This window comes from Pogona vitticeps, chromosome 1 (genome assembly GCF_051106095.1).
Source record: "Pogona vitticeps strain Pit_001003342236 chromosome 1, PviZW2.1, whole genome shotgun sequence".
In the NCBI taxonomy this organism is placed as follows: domain Eukaryota; kingdom Metazoa; phylum Chordata; class Lepidosauria; order Squamata; family Agamidae; genus Pogona; species Pogona vitticeps.
In genome coordinates, this window is record NC_135783.1 from 352,177,573 (window position 1) to 352,203,700 (window position 26,128).

Below are 26,128 nucleotides of genomic sequence, written 5' to 3' on the forward strand. Positions count from 1 at the left end.
AATGATTTGGACATGAGGAGGGAGCATTGTGACCTTTCCCAGTGCGAAAACAGTCACAGTTTTTTATGGTTTGAGAAAAGAAGATTCGGTCGGGGGGGGGGTTGTTGGGGAGAGCTCAAGAGGATTACTTCACCTGCTGCTAGGCTAGGAGTTGATTGCCCAGCAGAAGCACCGTCTGGCAAGAGCAGTGCATGATCGCACCCTTCTTAAGCAGCATCGTAGGAAATACAAATGGCATCTGCCAGAAAAACTGATTATCACCTAGATGTGAGATGACCACCCTCATGACCTACAAGGGTCTCCTTCCTCAAATCACCAATAATGTCCACTGTTTTCATCAAATCATGGAAGCATAGAAGGACTGGATGGGAAGGGGGCCTTGAAGGCCATCTAGTCCAACCCCTCCTGCTTAAGGCAGGAATTCAAGTCAAAGCAGATCAGACAAAAGGTGGTCCCATTTTCTCTTGAATGCCTCCAGCTTTGGAGCGCTCACCACCTCCTGAGGTCATGGGTTCTGTTGTCATACTGCTCCAGCAGTTACAAAGTTTTTTTTCCCCTGATAACCTCCATCTGGCTTCTTACAGCTTGAGCCCCTTACTACAGTATTGACTGGGTTTTCTCTTCCCACAGATGCAACGGTCAAGAATTGCAGGCAGAAATTCCAAGTTGTCTCTAGCTGTGGAAGAGTTATATAAGTGGTGCTGTTTTTAATTGGAACAATTTGGAGCACCACGTTGGTTCGTTGGCGTAAAGACCCTGCATTCTTAGCTGCCCCGAGACACGTAGAAATCTGGATCTCTCCATTTCCCATGTCGGCTGTGACCAAAACACTTTCCGAGGTAATGACAGGATGTTCTTTCTAACCCTGGTTTCGCTTGGCAGTCAGTGCGGCCAATGCTTTCGTTCATCCCATCGGTGACCAAAACCTTCCTCAAATGTTCTGTGCTTATTTCACTCCCTGTAAATACCTCAAATTTTGGTTTACTTGCTACCCTCTGACAAATCTTGGACTTCCCATCCTTTCCTTCCCAAGAGCATCAACCACATAAAGTGAATGGGGGGGATAAAGCAAGGGCCAAAAACTACACAGTTGAGTGAAAATGAATCAAATCTGCCTTCAGACCCTGTCATCGCTCATGACACGAAGCCCTACTGCAATTCAAAATGGTAACCGATCCAGTTCTTTTCAGCCCCAGTTTTTGTTGCAGAGTTGTCAATTTCTGATTAAAACTCTCCTTTTGATACACAGCAGAATTATTGAGACTCATAGAGGAGACTAGCTTAAATTCCTCAAACAGCCCACCCATTTTGTATTAACTGGCACTTAAAGTCTCAATAACTCATTCTGAGATATTTGTAGAGTTAAAAATTAAAAAAAGGTTTCATTACTTACAGTCAGGAACAGTGAACAGCATGCTAACCAACTGATAAAACTGACTAGAATCATAGAATCATAGAAAATTGGAAAGGGGCCTACAAGGGCCATCAAGTCCAACGCCCTGCTCAAGGCAAGAATACAATCGAAGCGTGTCTACCCGGTGATTATCTCTCTTGAATGCCTCCAGGATTGGAGCGCTCACCACCTCTTGAGGTCATCGGTTCCGTTGTCGTACTGCTCTAACAGCTAGAAAGTTTTCTCTGATATTCCACCGAAATCTGACTTCCTGTCACTTGAGCCCATGGTTGTGTGTCCTGCACTCTGGGATGATCGAGAACAGATCTTGCCCCTCCTCTGGATGACAACAGACAAAGGAGAGGGAAACAGAACACTCAGCACAGAGGTGGGACTTTCTTTGAATTCAGAGGGAGAAGGAAACGATAGGTTGGTGCTGGATAGATTGACAGTCACCTCAGCCCAAAAAAGCCTCTCCCAGTCTCTCAAACCAGAACTGGGAGAGGTGCAACCATCGACTAGAGACGTTGGCAAGTCCCAAGTCTGAGTCCCTATTAAAAACATGCTTTCCCCCCAGAAAGAGGGAAGAGTTGGCAGGTTCCAAGTCACGAATCGAGTCTGAACAATTGGGGGGGGGGAGTTGAGTTGACTCCACGTTGAGTAACTGGTGAGGCTTAAATCTGACTTGACAGCAAGTCAATTCCTCATCCACGGAATCAACAGATTTATAAAACCTTTAAGTGCCCCCTCCGCCAAGTGAGGTGTATGCGCCATCTGCCAGTGTCTATAGCTTTTTGTTCCCTTTACACGAAGGTTTGTGTTCTGCCCCAAGGAAGTTGGTTGTTCATTGGTTTCTACACCAACCCCAAGGCTCCGTTGATATAAACCCACCCCCAGTAAAGCTCTCTCTCTCTCTCTCTCTTTCTCTGTGTCTCTCTCTGTGTCCATTTGCTAGTTTTAGCCTCCATTCTTCTCAGCCTCTCTGGATGACAGATGCTGTATCTCCCCCCTCCTCCCCTGCCCGCTAGGATGATGGGTACGACAGGATGAGACTGGGGTTTGGAGTTTTTCACATTCCCTTTTTGGGGGCTTGATGGCACTTGGCTCCCTCTCCAGGGATATAATCCCCTTCCCCAGGAGCTCTGAGGGCTCCTTGACCCAATATGTTTCTGGCAGGTCCTCCTGAGCATCCTCTCCCCACCCCAGTCCCTTCATCTGGATCCTCCTTCACTTTAATGGCTGAAACCGAACTCGGTACCTCTGGCCTCTTCAGTCCGACCGCCCTGCTCCCGGCAGGCTCTCTTGTCTGGGGTTCTGGTGGCAATGCTGCTCTTCTATCCCCCGTGCACCAAGGGCAAAACACCTCTCCCCTTTCTTCTAGGGACGGTCTCCCTTCTCCAGGGGCCTCCAGTGCCATTTCCATTGGCAGGGCCTCATTTAGAGGGACCCAGTCTCCCGGGCGTGGGGTGTCTCCTCCCTTCCTGAATCCCCCTGTTTACCCTCCGGGACTCCAGACCCCTTGAGCTTTTTAGAGTTACCTTGGTGGCAAGTCTGGGCCCTGGGCGGGAGTGAGACGTCCCGCCAACAGGGGTATCCCTGCCATGGTGCTCTTCACACTGCCTCTAGTCAGCAACCTGGCTGTGTACTCTTTTGGACCAGATACAGTTTCTGAACAGTCTCCAAAGGCAGCCCCAGGTGGAGCGCATGGCAGTAATCTAGTCGGGATGTAACTAAGGCCTGTGTCTCTGTCGCTCGCTCAAACGTTTCCCGGAACAGGGGCAACTGGCACACCAGCTTTAACTGTGCACATGCATTCCCGGCCACAGCTGAGATCCGGGCATTCCTAACTCGGGATTGAATTCAGGAACACATCTAAGCTGCAAACCTTACTTTTTTTGGGGGGGGGAGTGTAACCCCACCCAGCCCAGGCTGAATCCCGATCCCCTGAGCTGCCCTTCAGCTGACCAGAAGCCACCTCTGGATTAAGGCTCACCTTCGTCCAGTCCATTACAGGCTCCGGACAGAAACAGATGTAAATGGTGAGGATGGACAGCCATGGCCATGTCTGGGTGATGTCACCCAGCTTAAATAGCTGCAGCCCCAAGCACAGCATGTGGGAAGGTCTGACGCTCTTAGAAAAGCTTCCTGTTTGGGCTTTTTTGTTCGAGTGACATGGGGACAGAGAGAGAGAGAGAGAGTCTCTGGCTGCAAAACCCACCTTTTCCATTTGGCCTGCAGGACAGCTGGACAGTTTTGTTTGCTTTCCGCTATTTTATTCCGTCTGTTTTCTTGTTTGTTTTTTTTCTTGGGGGTTGGTTTTCTTCTCGCAACGGCTCTCTCGGTTTTACTTCATGGCGTGCCAAGCTGGAACATATGGAAAGAGACCTGAGAAATTATTTTATAGGGAAGGAAACAAACCGCTGGCTAGAGAGCTCAGCGGTTTAGGAATCTGGCCAGTTCAAGTCCCCGCTACACCTTCCTGGGAGAAGAGGCAGCCTGTATAGCCTTGGGCGAGCTGCACAGTGACCGAAGGGAGGTCCCAGAAGAAGGGAAAGGCAAACCACTTCTGTGCATTCTTCACCTAGTAAACCCTGGAAAGGGTTGCCGTAAATCAGAATCAACCGGATAGCAAAGAGGTATTATTATAAAGGATCAAAGCTGCACCTTCCTAATTTGTTCCTCAGTCTCAGTGGCTGAAATCCATCAGTAGGATGGAATAGGTGGCCACAGCACCAGGGAGGGCAACTAGAGTAGACCCATTTGAATCTATGGAGCTTACAGAGGAGCGGACTTCACCAAATCCTCACGGATCCGATGGCCGTATTCCAGTTGCAGCTTATTCCTGGATTTTAGCCACGGACTCAGCCACACGGCTCTGCCCTCTGAAGATCTAAGCGGTGCAGAATCTGGACTTTAACCAAAGGCAGCACTTCATATATTCATAGGATGCAAAAAATAAATAAATATAGTAAAAAGTGGTTTAAAAAAAAATTTCTTCTTGAGATCCCTCTCAAACCCTGGTGCTTTTTTCCTCTCCAGCAACAGCTGGTAGCTGAGGTCAAAATGACACTTCCAAGGTTTCCCTATGCCATAATCTAAGCCTGGAAAAATTACTTTTAAAAAGAGATACTGTGGCTATTTCATGCCCCACTTCCAATAATTACTCTTATAATAATAAATCATCACCATGTGCCGTGAAGTCGATTCTGACATGTGATGACCCCTTTCAGGGGTTTTCCAGATGCAGAATACAATGGACAGAAGTGCTTTACCCTTCCCTTCCTCTAGGGGTGCTCTGGGACCCAAGGCCACCCAGGCTGGCTCTACTCACAGGAGGCACAGCGGAGGAATTGAACTCCCAACCTCAGGCTCCACCACCAGAGACCTCAACCACTGAGCTCTCCAGCCAGCAAATAATCATGTGCTATCCAGTCAATTCTAACTTATGGCAGCCCTTTTCAGGGTTTTCTGAGTATTCCAAGAATGGAATACTCAGAGGTGTATTAGCATTTCCTCCCTCTAGGGGGCAGCCTTGGGATGGTGCAGCTGACCCAAGGCTACCTAGGCTGGCTCTTCTCCCAGGAGGCACAGGGGAGGAATCGAACTCCCAACCTCTGGCTCCCCGTCCGGAGACCTCACTGAGCTATCCAGCCAGTTACCGTTCCACTTAGAGAAATTTCTGGTTGGTAGGTTTGTTGATCGGTAGCAGCAGAACCAACAAGGATTTTGTGGCTGCCCAATCTGATTTAGTGTAGATTTTCACGGGCTACATTTGAGGGAGCATGCTCCACTTCACATATATGTACGCCAGTTGAAACCTGAAAGTCTTTGCGAACCACGAGCTTGTTGGCTTTAACTGCAACAGGTAAGCCCAACTTTCCAGCCGGCCATCTGGAAATAAGAGTTCTTGGAACTCCTAACAGAAGAGCCATGCTTCTAGTCCTTATGGCTGGCTAGACAGAGAGAAACGTGAAACCATGCCTCCCTTGGCATTTCCGGTGGGCCCCCTCGATTCGGGAGGAGGGCCCACCTTTTTTCCCCCAAGCAGAAGATTCCCCAGTTGAACCCCTCCAGCCTCTGCAGTTCAAATGGATGAAGGTGATGGGAGAAAAGTCTCCTTACCTGGGGCCTTTCAGACTTCGGCCGATTGGAATTAAGATCCCGGATTAAGGTTTAAATTTGGTATCTGCTCTGGTGCCCGGGGTTGGTGACTTTGACATATGTCGCCATCATCTGCTCATTTTTAAAAAACAATCCTTTATGTAGCAGCCAGCTGCTTTTTTTAAAATAATAATAATAATAATTTGAACTACAGAGCCCAGAATCCCCCAACATTTAGGACCACTTTAAAAGTAACAGTCCCGAAAGTTCACTTCTTCTCCAACCTCTGGTCTCTTTAACCACAGAGCGGGTGTTCCTTGGCGTAGCCGACATCCGTGGTCTGAAGGTCACACACAGCTATAAAGAGCGAGGAAGGTTTTGTGCCAACGGATTTAGAATTCTAGGTAAAACCACGCTCGGCTCGGAGTGAGTGCCAGCCGGCCCCGTCGCCCTTGTCCGCTTGGCGCCCTTCCCACCGGCTCCTCTTTGTTTATATGGCAAACGATGATCTGTTGGCATCGGCCAGCGGCCACTCCCTCTTACCTCGTAGGATAACTCTGGCAGCCGTTCAAGAATTTGATGCAAGACCTGGATAAGTTCATACGCAGATGTTGAGCAAGGAAAGGCGAGAAGAAGGGGGTGAATCGGGGCGATCGCTTTTTCTATCCCTAGGCTGCTTTTTTAAAAAGGTTTCTACCTACCTGTTTGCTGCCCTTTTTAAAATATTGCACCTATTCTGAATCATCAAAGATCTCTTTAAAAATATATATATTTACTGTCGTGCTAGAATGAAATTTCGCACAGATCTGGGTTTGACAGCTGTCCTTATGTCCTCATGTTTCTTCCATCTTGTCTCTTTTATTCATATGGTAAAAGCAGCCTTACTGCTCCTCCCCCCTTTCTCCTCTTCTCGAGATTGACTTAGCAGAAACTGTTGTTTCAGGAGGAGATGATGCAAGACGGACTGACCGTAACGTAGTCAAAGTGGAGATTTTGCTGGGATTAATACAGAGCTCAGAAAAGTGACTTTTTGCTTGGATTGATACAGTGCTTGGAAAAGGAGCCTCGTGGCACAGTGGTTAAACTGCAGGGCTGCAGTCAAGACTCTGCTCGAGACCTGAGTTTGATCCCAAAATGTTCAGGTAGCCAGCTCAAGGTTGACTCAGTCCTTCCAAGGTTGGTAAAATGAGGACACAGCTTGCTGGAGAGGCAACATGTACTGTAGCTTGCATAATTAAATTGTAAACACCCCCCCCCCAAGAGAGTGCTTGAAGTGCTATGGGGCCGGATATAAGCAGCACACTTTGCTTTGCTTTTTGAATGGCAACTCTCACAATTTCCAAGCCACTTTCGCCGAGAGAATTTGGGGCTTGTCTGAAAAGAGAAGAACACAACTCTCACCGCTTAGCTGGAGAAAACTCCTTTGAGCTACATTTAACCCGTGGAGCAGAGATTCCTCACACCCCTTTTACACACTTTTCCATGTAAAGATAAAGGTCCCCCTTGACATTTAGTCCAGTTGTCTCCAGGCCGTAGAGCCAGCGTTTGTCCGAAGACCGTTTCTGGGGTCACGTGGCCAGCGCGACTAAACACAGAATGCCGTCTCCTTCCCACCCAGGTGGTACCTATTTATCTACTCGCCTTTTTACATGCTTTCGAACGGCTAGGTTGGCAGGAGCTGGGACAAGCGACGGGAGCTCCCTCTGTCGCATGGATTCGATCTTACGACGGCTGGTCTTCCGACCTTGAAGCACAGAGGCTTCTGCAGTTTAACCCACAGCGCCACCATGTCCCTTTTCCAGACCCAGTAGCAAAGAGGGAGTGACATAGCTGCCTCAGGCAGTGGACTACCAGGAGGGGGCCAGGGAGGACCCCTTCCGCAGTGGAGACCTGCCACAGTGTTTTTTAAACAGCTCTCCCGAGTGGGTCGCTTCCCAAATGCCTTGCATTTGAAAATCTACATTTCCAAGCTCTGCTTCACATAGCGAGACCGACTTCTCTGTCCATGCCAGTCATAAAGTGTGAATAGGTGGCATAAAGAGGGGTGGATGAATAACAGGTCTTCTGTCCCCCAGCATCAGTTCTGCTAAATGAAAGATCTGGGGTTACACTCCCCCTAAGGGACAGGGTCTGCAGCCTGGAGGTGCTCCTGGACCCCAGTCTAACACTGGAAGCCCAAGTGGACTCGGTGGCCAGGGGCGTCTTCCTCCAGCTGCGGAAACTATACCAGCTACGGCCCTACCTGGACGAGCGGAGTCTCATGACAGTTACACATGCACTGGTAACATCCCATATAGATTACTGCAATGCGCTTTACGTGGGGCTGCCTTTGAAGACGGTCCGGCAACTGCAACTGGTCCAGAATCGAGCGGCGCGGCTGGTGAGTGGTGTGGCCGCCAGGGAACATATCAAGCCGATTCTGTATGTTACATTGGCTACCAGTTGCTGCCCGGGCCCAATTCAAAGTGCTTGTTTTGACATATAAATCTCTAAACAGCTTGGGCCCTGGATACCTGAAGGACCGCCTGCTTCCATATGAGCCTACCCGGCAGTAAAGATCTAGCCAGGGGGGACTTTTGAAAGAGCCGTCCCTTAAGGAGGTAAGAGGGACGGCTTGTAGACAAAGGGCCTTTTCGGCAGCTGCCCCCAGACTATGGAACGCCCTCCCGACTTGAGATTTGTCTGGTGCCGACGCTGATGACATTTCGGCGCCAGGTCAAAACCTTCCTGTTCCAGAAGGCTTTTAATTGATATAATATCAACAGATGGCCATTTTTAGAGCACTGTATTTATAATGGTATTTTAATTGTTTTGTCTTTTTATTGTATTCAAATTGTTGTAAGCCGCCCAGAGACCTTTGGGTAGTGAGGGTGGCACGTAAGTTGAATAAATAAGTAAGTAAGTAAGTAAGTAAGTAAGTAAGTAAGTAAGTAAGTAAGTAAGTAAGTAAGTAAGTAATCAATCAATCAATCAATCAATCAATCAATCAATCAATCAATCAATCAATCAATCAATCAATCAATCAATCAATCAATCACGTGACCAAGAACAATATCCCTGTAAGAAAAGCATGGTCCCTCCCAAATACATCCTCAAAAGAAACGAGAACGCTGAAGTGAAATGCCGAAGGAAGTCGGCCGACGGATGCCAAATATTTCGGAGATACTCAGACCAACTATGTAGATCTTGAGAGCACATTAGCAGAAGAAATCCAGCAGAACATTCTTGGGATCAAGCTTATTTCTCTTTTGGGGGGGTCTGTGAGTCGCAATCGAACGGGACGTTAGCCAAGGCTTCGGTCAATTGCTTGCTAATTAAAGGGGTGGCCTGTCTTCCTGTAGCCCCTGCAGCCGCAAAGGAGGATAACGTGGCCTCGGGTCCTAGATGTTTACTCTGGAGCCAGACCCGAGACGGGCTCAACTTCTCACCTTTGTCCCGGGGCGGATTCTGGGATCTGAAATCTCACTTAAAGGAGCACAGAAGCTGGCGAACCTTCCGTGGCCCCCTCGGAGAAGCCAAAGTTTGCCGTCCAGTTGGGTTTGCTTGATGCACATGTGCTTATCTGCTTTGCTGGTCAGAGTGACATATTTCCCCTCGGCCTGCCATGGGAAACTCATTTATACCAAGCAGGAAGGAAGCTTGCTGCATTGCTGGTGCGTGAGGAAGGCTTTGGCATCCATCATCTTCCCACTCCTCCAGAGCGTTTGCCGGAATCACAGCACCTCCGAGAATGGTAAAATCCCTTTGACACTGAGGTCATCGGCAGCCCACGCTTCGGGGCTGTTTGGCGAACTCCATGCCAGGCAGCCGTGCTTTGGTGGATTCCAGGATTCGTTCCCAGCACCTGACTACAAAGTCATTCCTTAGCTGAGCTCCAATGAAAGCAATGGGCCGGGGTCCCCAGGTCTCCAGCAGCCTTTTAAATGAGATTCAGGCTGTGGCCTCAGAGGGGCTGGGATCAAGGGGTGGGCCCTTGTGATGTCACAGAGGCAGGGCAGTCAAGGGTTAGGATTGGGGACGTAATGGCTACTGGACAACTGACTGTAGAAATGGGTTGACAGGGAGTGTAGATAAATGGGCTCGGGATCTGGGCAACCCAGAAGCAAGGGGAGAAAATCCCATTTTTTGGCAAATGTACATGGACACACACACCTGGCAGGCACAGTGATTACCCCCTTTTCTTCTAGGGCTTGCACTCCACCCAGCTTTACCTAGAGCAGGCAAATGGGGAGTTTTCCCAGGCCCTACACTGTGGCTAGAGTTTGTGGAAGGCTCACTGCCAAAACATGGAGAGGGGTTTCTCCTATTTAGGTCCTGTGCCTGGAACGAGAAGCCTCATGAGTTCCAAAGCTGGTGCTCCACCTCCTGCCTGCCCACTCTCCCCAGTCTCCTCCTCTTCCTCTGGGTTTTTTTGGTATGCAAATATTCTACAACCAACACATACACACACACACACACACACACACAGAGAGAGAGAGAGAGAGAGAGAGAGAGAGAGAGAGAGAGAGAGAGAGAGAGAGAGAGAGAGAGATCATGTTGGGCCACTGAGCCCTGGGCCCAGCTGAGAATGGGTGGAAGGATCTGTTCTCCATCATCCCAAAGCGCAGGACACACAACAATGAGCTCAAGTTACAGGAAGCCAGATTTCAGCTGAATATCAGGAAAAACATCCTAATGGTTAGAGCAGTACGACAATAGAACCAGTGACCTTGGGAGTTGGTGAGTGTTCCAGCATGGGAGGCATTCAAGAGAAATACAGTGGTGCCTCGCATGACGACGTTAATTCCACAAAAATCGCTGTAAAACAAAAACGTCATAATGCGATTTTTAAAAGCCCATAGAAACGCATTAAAACCCGATTAATGCGTTCCTAGGGGCTTCAAACTCACAGTCCAGCGAAGATCCTCCATAGTGCGGACATTTTCACTGCCCGTGTGCGAGGAATCCGTGCCAGAAAACAGCTGGCAGCCATTTTTTTACCCGGCAGCCATTTTGAAACCGCAGACCAGCTGTGCGAAAATCATCGCTTTGCGATGATCGGTTACCAAAACAGGGGACCGATCATCGCAAAGCAAAATTCCCCCATAAGGAATATCAACGTAAAGCAATGTCATCATCAACAGAGCACTCGCAATGTGAGGCACCACTGTATAGACCAGTGATCCCCACCCTTGGGCCTCCAGATGTTCTTGGACTTCAACTCCCAGAAATCCTGGCCAGCAGAGGTGGTGGTGAAGGCTTCTGGGAGTTGTAGTCGAAGAGCACCTGGAGGCCCAAGGTTGGAGACCACTGGTATATAGACAACCACCTGGCAGATATCCTTTTATTTGTATTCAGTGGAACAATGTTTAATGGAACCCACCCGGAGTAGACTTTGTCTAAAAGGGCGGGATAGAAAGCTAATAAATAAATAAATAACTAAATAACTAAATTAATTAATTAATTAATTCCTGCTGGACTCAATAGCATTAGAGGCCCCTTTTAACTTCATGATTCTATGATTCTGTGAAGGCATGCACAAATTTGACTGAGGTGTGCTTAAACACAAAAATCACACTTTCTCCTTCTCCTCCTGTGAGGCCTGCATTGAAATTTTATCCCATTCCTGCGGACCAGGGGGAGCCTTGCAGTTCCCTGACATGGTAACCCTAATTCTTTAGAATATCCATCTCTGAATGCATACGTGTTCAAGGAAGAAGCTGAATGACTGGGCTGGGTTTGGGATCAGGTGCACTCATTTGGTCAAGAACCTGCTTCTTATTTTCTTGTGCAATGGCATCAACTGTTGACTGCTAAGTGTGGCTGGTTCAGAAAAGATGCTTAAACCCAACAGAATGCTTCAGAAACAGGCAACCCTAAAAGTTATTGTGCATTATATGCGTTGATGGGACGTCTACGGATCACTAGGGTTCCTGTTCCAAGACATAACTTCCAGAATCTAGTGGTGCAGCATATATAATGTGCATGCAATTTGCATACATTCAATTGCTCTCCAAAAGCATCTGTAGCATTTTTTCCACCCCATCGTTCAGGAGCAAAGAGAGCTTCTGTCGCTTAGGGAGCCTCGTGGCTCAGTGGTTACACTGCTGTACTACAGCTAAAACTGTGCTCACGACCCAGGGCTCAATCCCAAGTAGCCGGCTCAAGGTTGACTCAGCCTTCTATCCTTCCCAGGTAGGTAAAATGAGTACCCAGTTCATGGGGGGGGGATGTGTAGCCTGCATAATTAATTTGTAAACCACCAAGAGAATGCTTGAAGCCCTCATCATAGGCATCCTTCAGTCTCGAGAGACCATGGTAACATGCTCTGTATCAAGGGGTGCCTTCCTTCAGCTGCGGAAATTATACCAGCTACGGCCCTACCTGGACGAGTGGAGTCTCATGACAGTTACACATGCACTGGTAACATCTCGTATTGATTATTGCAATGCGCTCTACGTGGGGCTGCCTTTGAAGACGGTCCGGCGACTGCAACTGGTTCAGAATCGAGCTGCGCGGCTGGTGAGTGGTGGGGCCGCCAGAGAGCACATCAAGCCGATTCTGTATAATTTACACTGGTTACCAGTTGCTGTCCGGGCCCAATTCAAAGTGCTTGTTTTGACATATAAAGCCCTAAACGGCTTGGGCCCTGGATACTTGAAGGACCGCCTCCTTCCATATGAGCCTACCCGGCTGTTAAGATCTAGCCAGGGGGCCCTTTTGAAAGAGCCATCCCTCAAGGAGGTAAGAGGGATGGCTTGTAGACAAAGGGCCTTCTCGGCAGCTGCCCCCAGACTATGGAACGCCCTCCCAACTGAAATTCGCCTGGCGCCGACACTGATGATATTTCGGCGCCAGGTCAAAACCTTCCTGTTCCAGAAGGCTTTTAATTGAAATAACATTAACTGTGGGTCTTAATGATGGCAATTTTAATTGTATTTTAATTGTATTTTAATTGTATTTTAATCATTTTATTTTATTCCATTGAATTTTAATTGTTGTAAGCTGCCCAGAGACCTTTGGGTAGAGTGGGCGGCATATAAATTAAATAAATAAATAAATAAATAAAGGAGTGTCCTCTCCAGAACATGAAGCCTGGGTAAAGTAATATGGAGGATAGGCTGTTACCCAAGCAGCAGATCCCCCCTCTCCACATTGCTGAAATGGTCCAATGGAAAGGCAAGAGCCAATACAACTGGTTCCAGTGACGTCGCAGGAGTTGGCAGAACGACACGAACTGCCTTCAGGACTCCAGCTCCGGATTTTGCCTCGAGGGTAACTCCTGAAGCCTTTTCCATGAGTGGATATAGCCGCAAGGCAGTGGAGGTTTGAAACTGGAGCTTTCCTTCTCCTAGATGGGCTGCCTTCCATGGCTGACGAGCCCCACCTACCCAGCCTGCTCGCTAATAGTGCAGAAGTATGATCGGACCCTTAAAGCTTTCCCGCCTCCCAGGTATAGGCAATTCTAATTGGCTTTCCTATTTACCCTATTAGGTTAAAGTGCTATGGGGCGGTATATAAACAGCACGCTTTGCTTTGCTTTTAGGGACACAGAATATCAAACACACATTTGCTGGTGTTCTGCCCTAGGCCTGTCGGTCACTGCAACGCTATGTCATTCTCTCAAGTCTTCCGAAGAGAGCATTATCGGACGTGGTGCCCTACGAAAGGAGCAAAAGGGTCACAGCCCAAGAGTTTTACACATTGCCCCTGTTTCCTCCACAGTCAACCTGCCACCTTGATAAATGGGAAGCCTCCCCATAACTCAGTTCTGAGTCATTCCGAGATGTCGTCAATTTCGTCTGGCAATGACATGTGGCGGGCTCTTAGCACGGAACGCATGATTACTGGGTGCTTGGCAGAGAACGTTAAAAGGCTGCAGTAAGAAACCAGGGCTCTGTAATTCCTAGAAGAAATACGTTGTTCAGAATTTGGCTACCCCTCGGACGGCCCGACACATTTCCGGTGGTCATTTCCTCTTGTTTACTGCTTCCCAGCCGCTGGGCCCTCCATCCCACGTCTTCCTGCTGAACGGCTGAAATACAGAAATGGAAACAGAAAGGGGGCGGGGCGGGGTGTATCCAGGTGTAACAGTCTAAAGAGAGATGCACCCATCAAGTCACAAAGTAAAACACACTCACTGCTACCCCGCAACATTTTGGAGAGCTCAGTGGTGTGTGTCTCTGGCTGCAGAGCCTGAGGCTGGGGGTTCGATTCCCCCACGGTGCCTTCTTGGCAGAGTCTGGACTCAATCATCCATCCTTCCAGTTCTGCCGTTCTATGATGACGAGGATTATGATGAATTTAAAAAAAAAAAAAAAAGCTGAGAAGCAACACACATTCCTTTCTAACTTCAAATCTCCTTGGGATTTTCACATTTATTTTATATTGTTTTACTTTTGCTCCATTGTGTTTAGCTTTCCCAGCATGGAAACCCACTGGTTCTTCTCAGAATTCCCTCCACATTTATTTATTTATTTATTTATTTATTTATTTATTTATTTATTTATTTATTTATTCATTCATTCATTCATTCATTCATTCATTCATTCATTCATTCATATCCCGCCCATCTAGACACAAGGCTACTCTGGGCGGCTAACAATAAAAATAGAATTCACGATGATGCTCACAGTTTTGGGTACAGCACAGTTATTGGTGGCAACTTGTGATGTTCACCTCTAGTACTATGTCCCATCTCAATACACCAGCTGGAACCCTGATAATACCTCTGTCTGATTTTCCACGGTAACCTCATTATTATTATTATTACTATTACTATTACTATTACTATTACTATTACTATTACTACTACTACTACTACTACTACTACTATTATTATTATTATTATTATTATTATTATTATTATTATTATTATTATTATTATTATTATTATTATTATTATTATTATTATTATTATTATTATTATTATTATTATTATTATTATTATTAACCAAAAGACTCAGTGTGAGTGCAAGTTTTTTTCAACTTTTCAAGGCGTGTGGACAGCCTGCCTTTAGGCTCCTGTAGGCTGCATACAAGATCAGTCTACATCCCAGTCCCAAAGGACAGTGCCAAAGAACGCTACTATACAATTGCACTCATTTCACACGCTAGCAAGGTTATCTCAAAATCCTACAAAGTAGGCTTCAGCAGTATGTGGACCGAGAACTCCCAGAAGTACAAGCTGGATTTCAAAGGGGCAGAGGAACTAGAGACCAAATTGCTAACATGCGCTGGATTATGGAGACAGCCAGAGAGTTCCAGAAAAATATCTACTTCTGCTTCATTGACTACGCAAAAGTCTTCAATGACTACATAAAAGACGGTGTGGACCACAACAAACTATGGCAAGTCCTTAAAGAAATGGGAGTGCCTGACCACCTTATCCATCTCCTGAAAAACCTATAGGTGGGAGAGAAAGCAACAGTTAGAACTGGATATGGAACAAGTGATTGGTTCAAAATTGGGAAAGGAGTACGACAAGGCTCCCTGCTTATTTATTTATTTATTTATTTATTTATTTATTTATTTATTTATTTGATTTATATCCCGCCCATCTGGTAGAATACATCATGAGAAAGGCCAGACTGGAGGAATCCCAAGACGGCATTAAGATTGCCGGAAGAAATATCAACAACCTCAGATATGCAGATGATACCACTCTGATGGCAGAAAGTGAGGAGGAATTAAAGAACCTCTTAATGAGGGTGAAAGAGGAGAGTGCAGAAAACAGCCTGAAACTCAACATAAAAAAAAAAAAACCCTAAGATCATGGCCACTGGTCCCATCAACTCCTGGAAAATAGAAGGGAAAGATATGGAGGCAGTGACAATTTTTACTTTCTTGGGTTCCATGATTATTCCAGATGGTGACAGCAGACACAAAATTAAAAGACGCCGGCTCCTTGGGAGAAAAGCCATGGCAAACCTCAACAGCATCTTAAAAAGCAGAGCCATCACCTTGCCGACAAAGGTCCACATAGTCAAAGCTATGGTTTTTCCCATAGTGATGTATGGAAGTGAGAGGTGGATCATAAATAAGGCTGACCGCCGAAGAATTGATGCCTTTGAATTGTGGTGCTGGAGGAGACTCTTGAGAGTCCGCTGGACTGCAAGGAGAACAAACCTATCCCTTCTGGAGGAAATCAACCCAGAGGGCTCAATGGAAGGACAGATCCTGAAGCTGAGGCTCCAATCCTTTGGCCATCTCATGAGAAGAGAAAACTCCCTGGAAAAGACCCTGATGTTGGGAAAGTGTGAAGGCAAGAGGAGAAAGGGGACGACAGAGGACGAGATGGATGGACAGGGTCATCGAAGCCACCAACATGAATTTGACCCAACTCCGAGAGGCAGTGGAAGACAGGAGGGCCTGGCGTGCTCTGGTCCATGGGGTCACGAAGAGTCGGACACGACTTAATAACTAAACAACAAAGGCTGCATACAGAGTGCAGGTATATGCTCATGTCCAGTATATGTAAAGTGCTCTGAACACAATGAAGTCCTATATAAATCTTTACTCCAACTGCTGCAAATCTCAGTGGTTTAAGAGGTTGGGAGTTCGATTCCCCACCTTGCCTCCTTGATAGGGGCTGGACGTGATGATCCATAGGGTCCTTTCCAGCTCTGCAGTTCAAAGATTATTATATAAAGTTTCTCCCATAGCAATGCTGGAAAGTTGAAGTTGTCTGTAGTATCCAAGTAACTGCAATGCAGAAGAGAGACACTGTGATGATTTTTGCAATTGATAGGTTTAGTCCTTGGTGTAAACAGCTAGCAGCTGGCTTGCCCATCCCGTTAGAAAGAGATTTTTTTTTAAAAAAAAGGCATTTCAACCTTGACAGCGTGAAACTTCTCTGTATCCCTGCCCTTCCCAAATCCACAGATGTCTGTTTCAAAACGGCTGGTTTTCCAAGGCCCAGCCTGATACTGGACGCCCTGGTCTTTGTTGAAAGATGCCGCATGGGGTCTGTGTATCTCCAGACTTTGGCATTTCCCAGCGTGACATCGTTCATCCGAATCAACACGCTCGCAGAGAGGAGAACATGTGGCTTCCAGATTCGTTTTCTGCCCCAGGACAAGCCTGCATCTCTTCATGACCCATTTCCAGTTTCAAATCTGCACTTTCAAATTCTGCAGTCTGGATGTCCCGGGACCGCCTGAACAGCCAGATGAAGCCAAACAAACAGAGCTGGAAAAAACGTAACTTGACTCATCTCAACTGGTTGCAACATCAGCTCATTGGGCTTGGGCATGGGTTGAGAAAGTCCCTTTTTCGGATGATGAATCCCAGAATCTCCCTCATGCTCATGGCCAGTTGGTTTCTACATTCTTTCATATCACTTTTTCTCCAACGGCTCGCTTGGTCACCAACACACACCCCCTGCACCTTTTGCCTATAATGATGCTCAAAGCAAATGAGCTGGATGCCTCACACATAAAGTTTAAAAGAATGTTATATTCAAAATATAAACAAAGCCACACACACACATACCAGGTTACTGATCCCATGATGGGGGTGTTGCAAAGTTTTGAATGTCTTCTAAAATTCCCTTTCCTGCTACACAGTAGAAATACAGATCCACAGAGAATAGCTACACGTTCCCCAGAGACTACCCCTTTCTCATTAACTGGCACTTATAGTCTCAGTAACTCACTCTGAGATCATTGTAATCCAAAGAGTAAAATATATTTCTTCACTTACAGTTGCTTGGAATTACAGACTTATGTATGCTGCTTTCTTTTCCTTCACACGTATTTGGCAACCAGCCGAAGAGATCAGCAGCAAACAAACTCTGCTTGCTAAAGAAAGGGAAAAGAGCATTCGACAAAGAGGTGGAGCTTTGAATTGAGAGGTGGGAGGGAATGATTGGTTAATGTAAAGTCCCTCCTCCCCAGTCACACAAATTACAGACAGCAAATAAAACTCCAGGGAGCAGATGGGAAATTGATGGCTTTCACCCCGTGAGGTCTGGTTGGACCGGATGGATTCCACCCAAACCTGTGAGCTTTACAGGAACAAGGTATTCTGCTACCTAGAAACGTCAGGACATAAGATCAATAATGTGCTTCCAACCTGATAATATGAAACCTATTGGGATTGGCCAGTTCCACTTAGACGTGCTTTTGAAATTCTTCTTCTTTTGAACTGGCTCCAAATTCTGCAATGTTCTTAAGTACCAGCCTGGGAGTTTCTTGCTGTGCCGAATTGTCGAACTGAGGACTTGCAAAGTTTGTACGAAGGACCACAAAGCTATCCGGCAGCTCAGACATCGCTATGAGCATTTAAGAAAAGTTATTTGCTTTGATCTCTGCTGACGGCCCCAGGAAGACCAGCTGCCACCTTCTTACATTGCCATGAATAACGGTGTGTGGCGTCCAAGATCATCAGTAAAGAATGCAGAGCACAGAGTCTTCCGAAGGAGAGGGATAGTATCACATGAAGATCCAGGGTGCCTACTCCATAAATCCATTTTCTCCCCCCAGCCAGCCAGCCAGCGAACGGAGCAACCAACCAACCAGCCAGCCAGCCAGCCAGCCAGCCAGCCAGCCAGCCAGCCAGCCAGCCAGCCAGCCAGCCAGCCAGCCAGCCAGCCAGCCAGCCAGCCAGCCAGCCAGCCAATGGACCAACCAACCAACCAACTAACCAACCAACTAACCAACCAACCAACCAGCCAGCCAGCCAGCCAGCCAGCCGACAGACCAACCAACCAACCAACCAACCAACCAACCAACCAACCAACCAACCAACCAACCAACCAACCAACCAACCAACCAACCAACCAACCAACCAACCAACCAACCAACCAACCAACCAACCAACCAACCAACCAACCAACCAACCAACCAACCAGCCAGCCAGCCAGCCAGCCAGCCAGCCAGCCAGCCAGCCAACCAACCAACCAACCAACCAACCAACCAACCAACCAACCAACCAACCAACCAACCAACCAACCAACCAACCAACCAACCAACCAACCAAATGTGACTCTTTATGCAACAGTCAAGCCTGAACTATCTCTGGAGACAAAAATATTGAAAATGAGACTGGCTGCTTTGGGTAGATCATGAGAAAGCAAGATTCTCAGGAAAAGACAATAATGCTTGGAAAGGTTGAGGGCAACAGGAGAAGAGGAAGCATAAATGTGATACGGACAGACTCCCTAAAGAATGCCACAGGCTTGAGTCTACAAGAGCTGAGCAAAGGCAGTTGAGGACAGGACATTTTGGAGATCGTTATGGGTCACCATAGGTCGGAGGCAACTCAACGGCACTTACAAAAGCCGTATAACCTTGACTAATCAGAGGTCAGGGTTACGTAAAGTGGCTGCTACCCAAAAAGGGAATTCTTCCCCAAAGAAAAATGGAAATCCAAATAATGCAGTGTCTACGGGTGTAAATGAGTATTCAGAACCATTCTTGTCCTCAAAGAAAAAGGGTGTCTCATTGCATCAAGATGCTTCATCAGAAAACCTGCCAATATCTGTGAGAGTAGCTTCAGAAAGAAGGAACGCCATATCCATTGGGATCAGTATCTACGGATTCACTCATCCGTAGTCAAAAAATATTAAAAGAAAATAATCCAGAAAAAAAACTATTTTCACAGGCAATACTAGAGGGAGCCAGAGACCATGCTATGAATGATTATTAGTGAAGAATACATAACATGGTCACTGGCATCCCCTACTTGCCAGTTCTTGTAATGCATGTGAAAATAATTTTTTCTGATGTTTTCCCTTTTTACCATGCTGTATATTTGCTGCTCACTATTCTCTACAGTTTTCACTATCTGCAGAGGGGCTTGGAACCAATCCCCAGTGGTTATGGGGATCCTACTGTGTTTCATGGTGGAAAAATTCATTTTGCAAAATACATTTTTTGCACAAAATACGTGTTCAACAAATGTTTAGCAAAAAGGTTGCAAAATACAAAAAAGGACAAAATCCTGAGCCCGAGGTTGGGAGTTCAATTCCTTGCTGTGCCTCCTTGACAGGGGCTGCACTCAATGACCCATAGGTCCCTTCCCGTTCTGCAATTCTAAGGTGAGGATGATGGTAGTGAGGATGATTTGCATGAAGGCTTCTTACAGTTCTTTGTGGCAAATCCATTCCATCAGCAGCCTTCCCTGAACCACAGAATTTGCAAGAATGACAACTCGCATCATCCTGAGCCAGCAGGTGTCTAAGAGAAACAGCTGTTTGGGACTAGGCCACCGAATGTTCCAGACACTTTTTTCGCCCCACTGAACAAAAGATGGGCCTTTCCAGGATCCGGAAAAGGCTGTTTTTGTTATCTCTGTGATCCTTTGAAGAGGGAGGCCCAGAACGGATCCTCTTTACAAAGACCGGTCCTCTTACATTCTGTGCAGAATGGTGATCAAGAGCTGACGGATGAAGACCAGCTCCATTTTGTATTTGGATTTTTTTGTTTAAATTGTATTCAGAATCTTAATTCAAGTCTCGAAGGAAGGAAGGAAGGAAGGAAGGAAGGAAGGAAGAAAGAAAGAAAGAAAGAAAGAAAGAAAGAAAGAAAGAAAGAAAGAAAGAAAGAAAGAAAGAAAGGAAGGAAGGAAGGAAGGAAGGAAGGAAGGAAGGAAGGAAGGAAGGAAGGAAGGAAGAAAGAAAGAAAGAAAGAAAGAAAGAAAGAAAGAAAGAAAGAAAGAAAGAAAGAAAGAAAGAAAGAGAAGGAAGGAAGGAAGGAAGGAGGGAAGAAAGAAAGAAAGAAAGAAAGAAAGAAAGAAAGAAAGAAAGAAAGAAAGAAAGAAAGAAAGAAAGAGCTGATGATGGGTAGAAGGAAGGGAGGGAGGGAGGGAAGAAAGGAAGGAATTGTAGTAGAATTGCCGTTTGTTAGTGCGTTTGAATATTCCTGCCAGTGTCCCATCCATCCTAGGTTTGTATTTCTTCAGAGCCTTTAGAGCGAACTCCAAACAGAAATTTCACAGGTTGAGGCTGGGATCCTCTTCAGTGAACTCACTGGGTTGGTGTGCATGTGCAGAGTTCTACAAAAACCCAGCCCTGTGACTACCAGGTGGCAGAAAGGCTTTGGATTTGCTAGGCTTCATGTACATGTGAGGATCTGAGCCACCTCTTTGTACCTGGGAAGCAGAAAGGGCCTTGTCTGGCCGTTCTGCTCAGAGTAACTGGATGAGGAGCTAAATCAAACCTTATGTAAATCCTGTGTCTTCTGTGCTTCTACTCCCACTGGGACAAAGAATTGGATTTGGGCAGGCTCTCAGGGGACGTGGTGGCGCTGTGGGCTAAACCGCAGAAGCCTGTGCTGCAGGGTCAGAAGACCAGCAGTCGTAAGATGGAATCCACACGACGGAGTGAGCTCCTGTCACTTGTCCCAGCTCCCGCCAACCTAGAGGTTCGAAAGCATGCAAATGCGAGTAGATAAATAGGGACCACCTCGGTGGGAAGGTAACAGCGTTCCGTGTCTAAGTCGCACTGGCCATGTGACCACGGAAGATTGTCTTCGGACAAAACGCTGGCTCTATGGCTTGGAAACGGGGATGAGCACCGCCCCCTAGAGTAGAACACGACTGGACAAAAATTGTCAAGGGGAACCTTTACCTTTACCTTTACCTCATTTTCGTTCCGTTCCTCCAAATTTCACCTGGTTTTTTTCCTCCTCTCGTTTTTGTTTTATCTTTGTTTGTCCCACCTTCATTGACAATCCTACACATTTTTGTTACCGTTTTTCCTTGCACCTGCCTGTTGTTAAGCACTTTACCTAACCAATGCATTTCCCCCCAGTGACTAAAGAGGTCCCTTGGCTTAGCTTTTCTACTGTACGTCTTTTCGTTTTTCACTCTTTGAAGCGTGCACACCTTTTTCTTTGAACACTAAAGGTTTCTAAATGCAGGAATTAGATGTTGGCAGGGTGGCGCTCTGAGCATTTTGGAGGCGACGTGTGTATTTCTTCTCCTAGTGGCTTCGGGAGGTGCGAGCATCTTGTTTTTATCAAGATGGTGGAATTCTATAATGTTATTTTTCATCTTCACTTGCTCATATGAAGACCTTGAACATGGAGTATGCAGCTTTCTGGGGAAATGGAATGGCATGAAGCCACCCAGCCATAGAACCTGGGGCTCTTCTGCCATGTGTTTGCATTAGAAATTCAGGAAATGCACCTGGCATCTCCCCCTCGCCTCTCCTTTTGGGTGAGAAGCATCCATCCCCAAAAGTACTTTTCAGGGCACCCAAAAAGCACATCTACAAAGAGGATGAAAAGCCGACAGCTCCCCCTGGTGGCTGCTTGTGATTTCTGATTTCAGTAAGGATTGCCCGTCGAAGGCGCCCCCTGGTGGGGAGACAGACCCCCCCAAAAAACACCAGCTGCCTCTAACAATTATGGAGAAATTAAAAAGGGGGGGCATGATGTGTCAAGCAAAACACACATCGTCACAAGTGACACTGGGGTGCAAGCTATGCAAGAGAGTACTCAGGATGTAACAAAGAGTCACACATTTCTGATGATGAGATTCCTCAAGATAAAAAAAAGGCTGTTTAAACAATCCAGGGGGAAAATAAACATGGATTCACTACAAGATTCAAGGAGCTTTTTTCCCCCATTGGATCATACAAAAACTGTGTATTTAGCACCAAATAGAAGATTTTGCTAAAAACAAAAAACAAAACAGCCACTTCCCTTACTTAGTTTTTTAAAGCCCTGGAATGGGGGGAATGCACTCTTCTGATCTAACCCTGCAAGGAGAAAACTTTATATTATTTTATTGTTGTTGTGCACAAAACAGAGAGATTCCCCCCCATCCCTATCGCATAGCTTGGAAAAGTACGACTTCCAGAATCTCCCAGCAAGCCTGACCAACTGATTCCATAAACAATCAGGATGGCTGGAACTTCTGGGAGCGGTAGTTCCCAAAGTTACTTTTCTAAGCTCGGCCCTGCCCAGAAGCAGGTTGCCCAGCTGTTGGGCTTCTTTTACGTGACAGCAATGCCTGGAGACGAAAACAACCTCTTGCACGATCCCTTCTCCACACGCACGCAGGAGAGCGATGCAAGGCACGTTGGCGGGCTGTTTTTCTTCAGAAACGGAGGACATCACAATGTCTAAATATGGAATGCTAAATGATAACATCTGGAGCGCACAAGCGAGCTGTCTCTTGCAGAAGATCCACATCAAAAGGGCCAGAGTAATGCGCAAATATGTCCCGGAGGCGGACCCTGGCCTTACGATCCATGCGCCAGGAGGATGTATGATTTAAATCGAAGATAGCGCCGGCTCCATCTGCGAAGGCAGCTCAAGAGGAGGCCCTTTGGAGAGCATTAACGCAGAATTAACACTCTGAGTCAAATGCAAAGGGAAAGACTCATCCCAGCTAGCGTGTGAGGCCCGTGATATATTGTTGGTTTGGGAAATTTCAGTCCAGGTGGGATCGTTCATCAAATCCCAGGAACATTTCACGCAGAAAAAGGTACACGGGGCTCAGTCCCAATGGATTTCTCCTTCTTCTCCGGCTGTTTCCCATCTGATACAGAGTGGAGTTGTCTGGTGCTGAGCCTATGACTCTTAGAAGGGTCATCATCCTGAAAACTACCTGCTCCACCAAACACGTTGATTTCCTCTGATTTCAGGGGCTGAGCGTGGGGAGCAAAGAGAGACATTTTATGAAATCAGTTCTGCCCCCAGTCAGTCATTGCTTCACTCACCTTACCTGAATTCCGAGTTGCTGTGTATTGGGTCGAGTTGTGAATTTCCTCTGCTGCTTTTTGTGTCAGGCTTGGAATTGTTCATGCAACGGCGCAGAGGAATGCTAAATCCACAACCATTCCGGAGGGATGTTGGCAAGTCTTTGGTCCCAAGTCCCAGATTCCAAGTCCCAAGTCTCAGATCCCAAGTCCCAGATCCCAAGTCCCAAGTCTCAGATCGGAAGTCCCAAGTCCCAAGTCCCAAGTCTCAGATCAGAAGTCCAAAGTCCAAAGTCTCAGATTGGAAGTCCCAAGTCTCAGATCGGAAGTCCCAAGTCCCAAGTCCCAGATCCTAAGTCCCAAGTCTCAGATCGGAAGTCCCAAGTCTCAGATCGGAAGTCCCAAGTCCCAAGTCTCAGATCGGAAGTCCCAAGTCCCAAGTCTCAGATCGGAAGTCCCAAATCCCAGATTGGAAGTCCCAAGTCCCAAGTCTCAGATCGGAAGTCCCAAGTCCCAAGTCTCAGATCCGAAGTCCCAAGTCCCAAGTCTCAGATCGGAAGTCCAAAGTCCCAAGTCTCAGATTGGAAGTCCCAAGTCCCAGATCCCAAGTTCCAAGTGCCAAGTCTCAGATCTGAAGTCCCAAGTCCCAGATCGGAAGTCCCAAGTCCCAAGTCTCAGATCGGAAGTCCCAAGTCCCAGATCGGAAGTCCCAAGTCCTAAGTCTCAGATCGGAAGTCCCAAGTCCCAAGTCTCAGATCCGAAGTCCCAAGTCCCAAGTCTCAGATTGGAAGTCCCAAGTCCCAAGTCTCAGATCCCAAGTCCCAAGTCTCAGATCGGAAGTCCCAAGTCCCAAGTCTCAGATCGGAAGTCCCAAATCCCAGATTGGAAGTCCCAAGTCCCAAGTCTCAGATCGGAAGTCCCAAGTCCCAAGTCTCAGATCCGAAGTCCCAAGTCCCAAGTCTCAGATCGGAAGTCCAAAGTCCCAAGTCTCAGATTGGAAGTCCCAAGTCCCAGATCCCAAGTTCCAAGTGCCAAGTCTCAGATCTGAAGTCCCAAGTCCCAGATCGGAAGTCCCAAGTCCCAAGTCTCAGATCGGAAGTCCCAAGTCCCAGATCGGAAGTCCCAAGTCCTAAGTCTCAGATCGGAAGTCCCAAGTCCCAAGTCTCAGATCCGAAGTCCCAAGTCCCAAGTCTCAGATTGGAAGTCCCAAGTCCCAAGTCCCAGATCCCAAGTCCCAAGTCTCAGATCGGAAGTCCCAAGTCCCAAGTCCCAGATCTCAAGTCCCAAGTCCCAGATCGGAAGTCCCAAGTCCCAAGTCTCAGATCGGAAGTCCCAAGTCCCAAGTCTCAGATCGGAAGTCCCAAGTCCCAGATCCCAAGTCCCAAGTCCCAAGTCTCAGATCGGAAGTCCCAAGTCCCAAGTCTCAGATCGGAAGTCCCAAGTCCCAAGTCCCAGATCTCAAGTTCCAAGTCCCAAGTCTCAGATCGGAAGTCCCAAGTCCCAAGTCTCAGATCCGAAGTCCCAAGTCCCAGATCCCAAGTCTCTATGAAAAACAACCGTGTTGTTTAAAGTTGCAATGCTAATTTAAGGGGGAAGATTCAAAAACTCTTTCCCAAAAGCCGCTGCCATTTGTTGAAATGAGACAGGAAAGTTTCCCTCCACATTTTTTGTGGGTGTGTAAGTGTGAAAGTGGGATGATGTTTTTTTAAAGAGATCCTGCATGGAGCAGGTGGAAAGACTTCTTGAGCTCTGAGGTCCCTTACAATGCTGACATGTTAAAATGATAAAAGAATCACCACCACGGGTCAACACTGAGCCGGAAGCACCAGCCAAAAGGGAGGCGTTTTCTCACAATGCTGAAAAACTGAAAAAGAACGGCAAAGCGTGGTGATGGGGTCAGCTCCATAGTCCTAGAGAAGACCACATCTGAGGTCCTCGTCTCACTTCATGCAGAAATGGGGTGAAATGGGTTTATGACTCACATTAAAATGGATAAAGGGGCCAGATGTAGACCTGTCCTTATCCCTACAAGTGGCAAGATTCAATCCGGGAAGATGCGTAAATAATACCAAGTACCGTAGTTGAAACACGGCTTTCTTCGGCTCTGGGAAGCCATTGGCGAAGGCAAGTGAAGGTTTCTTAAAAAGAATAAGCCAACGTTTTCGTATGAAATGTCAAAAAATCAGAGGGAGAGACGAGAGGGAGGTGGCCCCAAATGGCAGCATGAATCCTCAAATTCATTTGGGTACCATCCTGCTGGGGAATATATTATGTTCAAGCCAGCCCTCCTCCCTGCCAATAGTATTCCCCTGTAGAGGTGGCCTCACTGCTGTATTTGCGGAGCCAAAATCCACTTCACGTCACTTTGTGCATGAGCGCACGTGCTGTAATTGGGACAACTCCCCCCCCCAACTGTGCTCTCTAACTGGCAGGAACCCCTAACCCTTCCTCCCCCTCTCTCTTTTTGCAGCTCTCTTCTAATTTCTGTCTTATTAAACACATGTCCCAACTTTAATGCACATAGCATAAATAGTCAAAGCTATGGTTTTTCCAGTAGCGATGTATGGAAGTCAGAGCTGGACCATAAAGAAGGCTGACTGCGGAAGAATGGATGCTTTTGAATTGTGGTGGTGGAGGAGACTCTTGAGAGTCCCCTGGACTGCGAGGAGAACAAACCTATCAATTCTAAAGGAGATCAACCCTGAGTGCTCCCTGGAAGGACAAATCCTGAAGCTGAGGTTCCAGTACTTTGGCCATCTCATGAGAAGAGAAGACGTCACCGAAGTGACTGACATGACTTTGACCCAACTCCGGAAGGCAGTGGAAGACAGGAGGGCCTGGCGTGCTCTGGTCCATGGGGTCATGAAGAGTCGGACACGACTTAATGACTAAACAACAACAACATAAACAATATCAGAAAGAAGAAGAATTAAAGCAGGCTGTGGCTGAGTATAGCGGCCGGGGAGGAATTTCACATCCTTCTTTCTTTTGGGGCTGCAAAGAGG

General features: G+C 47.0%; 1 long non-coding RNA gene across 1 annotated transcript; it reads right to left on the reverse strand.

Annotated features, from left to right (window-relative positions):
- Nucleotides 1-201: 201 nt before the first annotated feature.
- LOC144589166 (uncharacterized) lies at nucleotides 202-5,957 on the reverse strand. Its single transcript, XR_013545106.1, has 3 exons — nucleotides 5,516-5,957; nucleotides 3,612-3,757; nucleotides 202-1,732 (listed from the first exon to the last, which is right to left on the reverse strand). It is a non-coding gene; the product is annotated as an uncharacterized LOC144589166 (long non-coding RNA).
- Nucleotides 5,958-26,128: the final 20,171 nt, after the last annotated feature.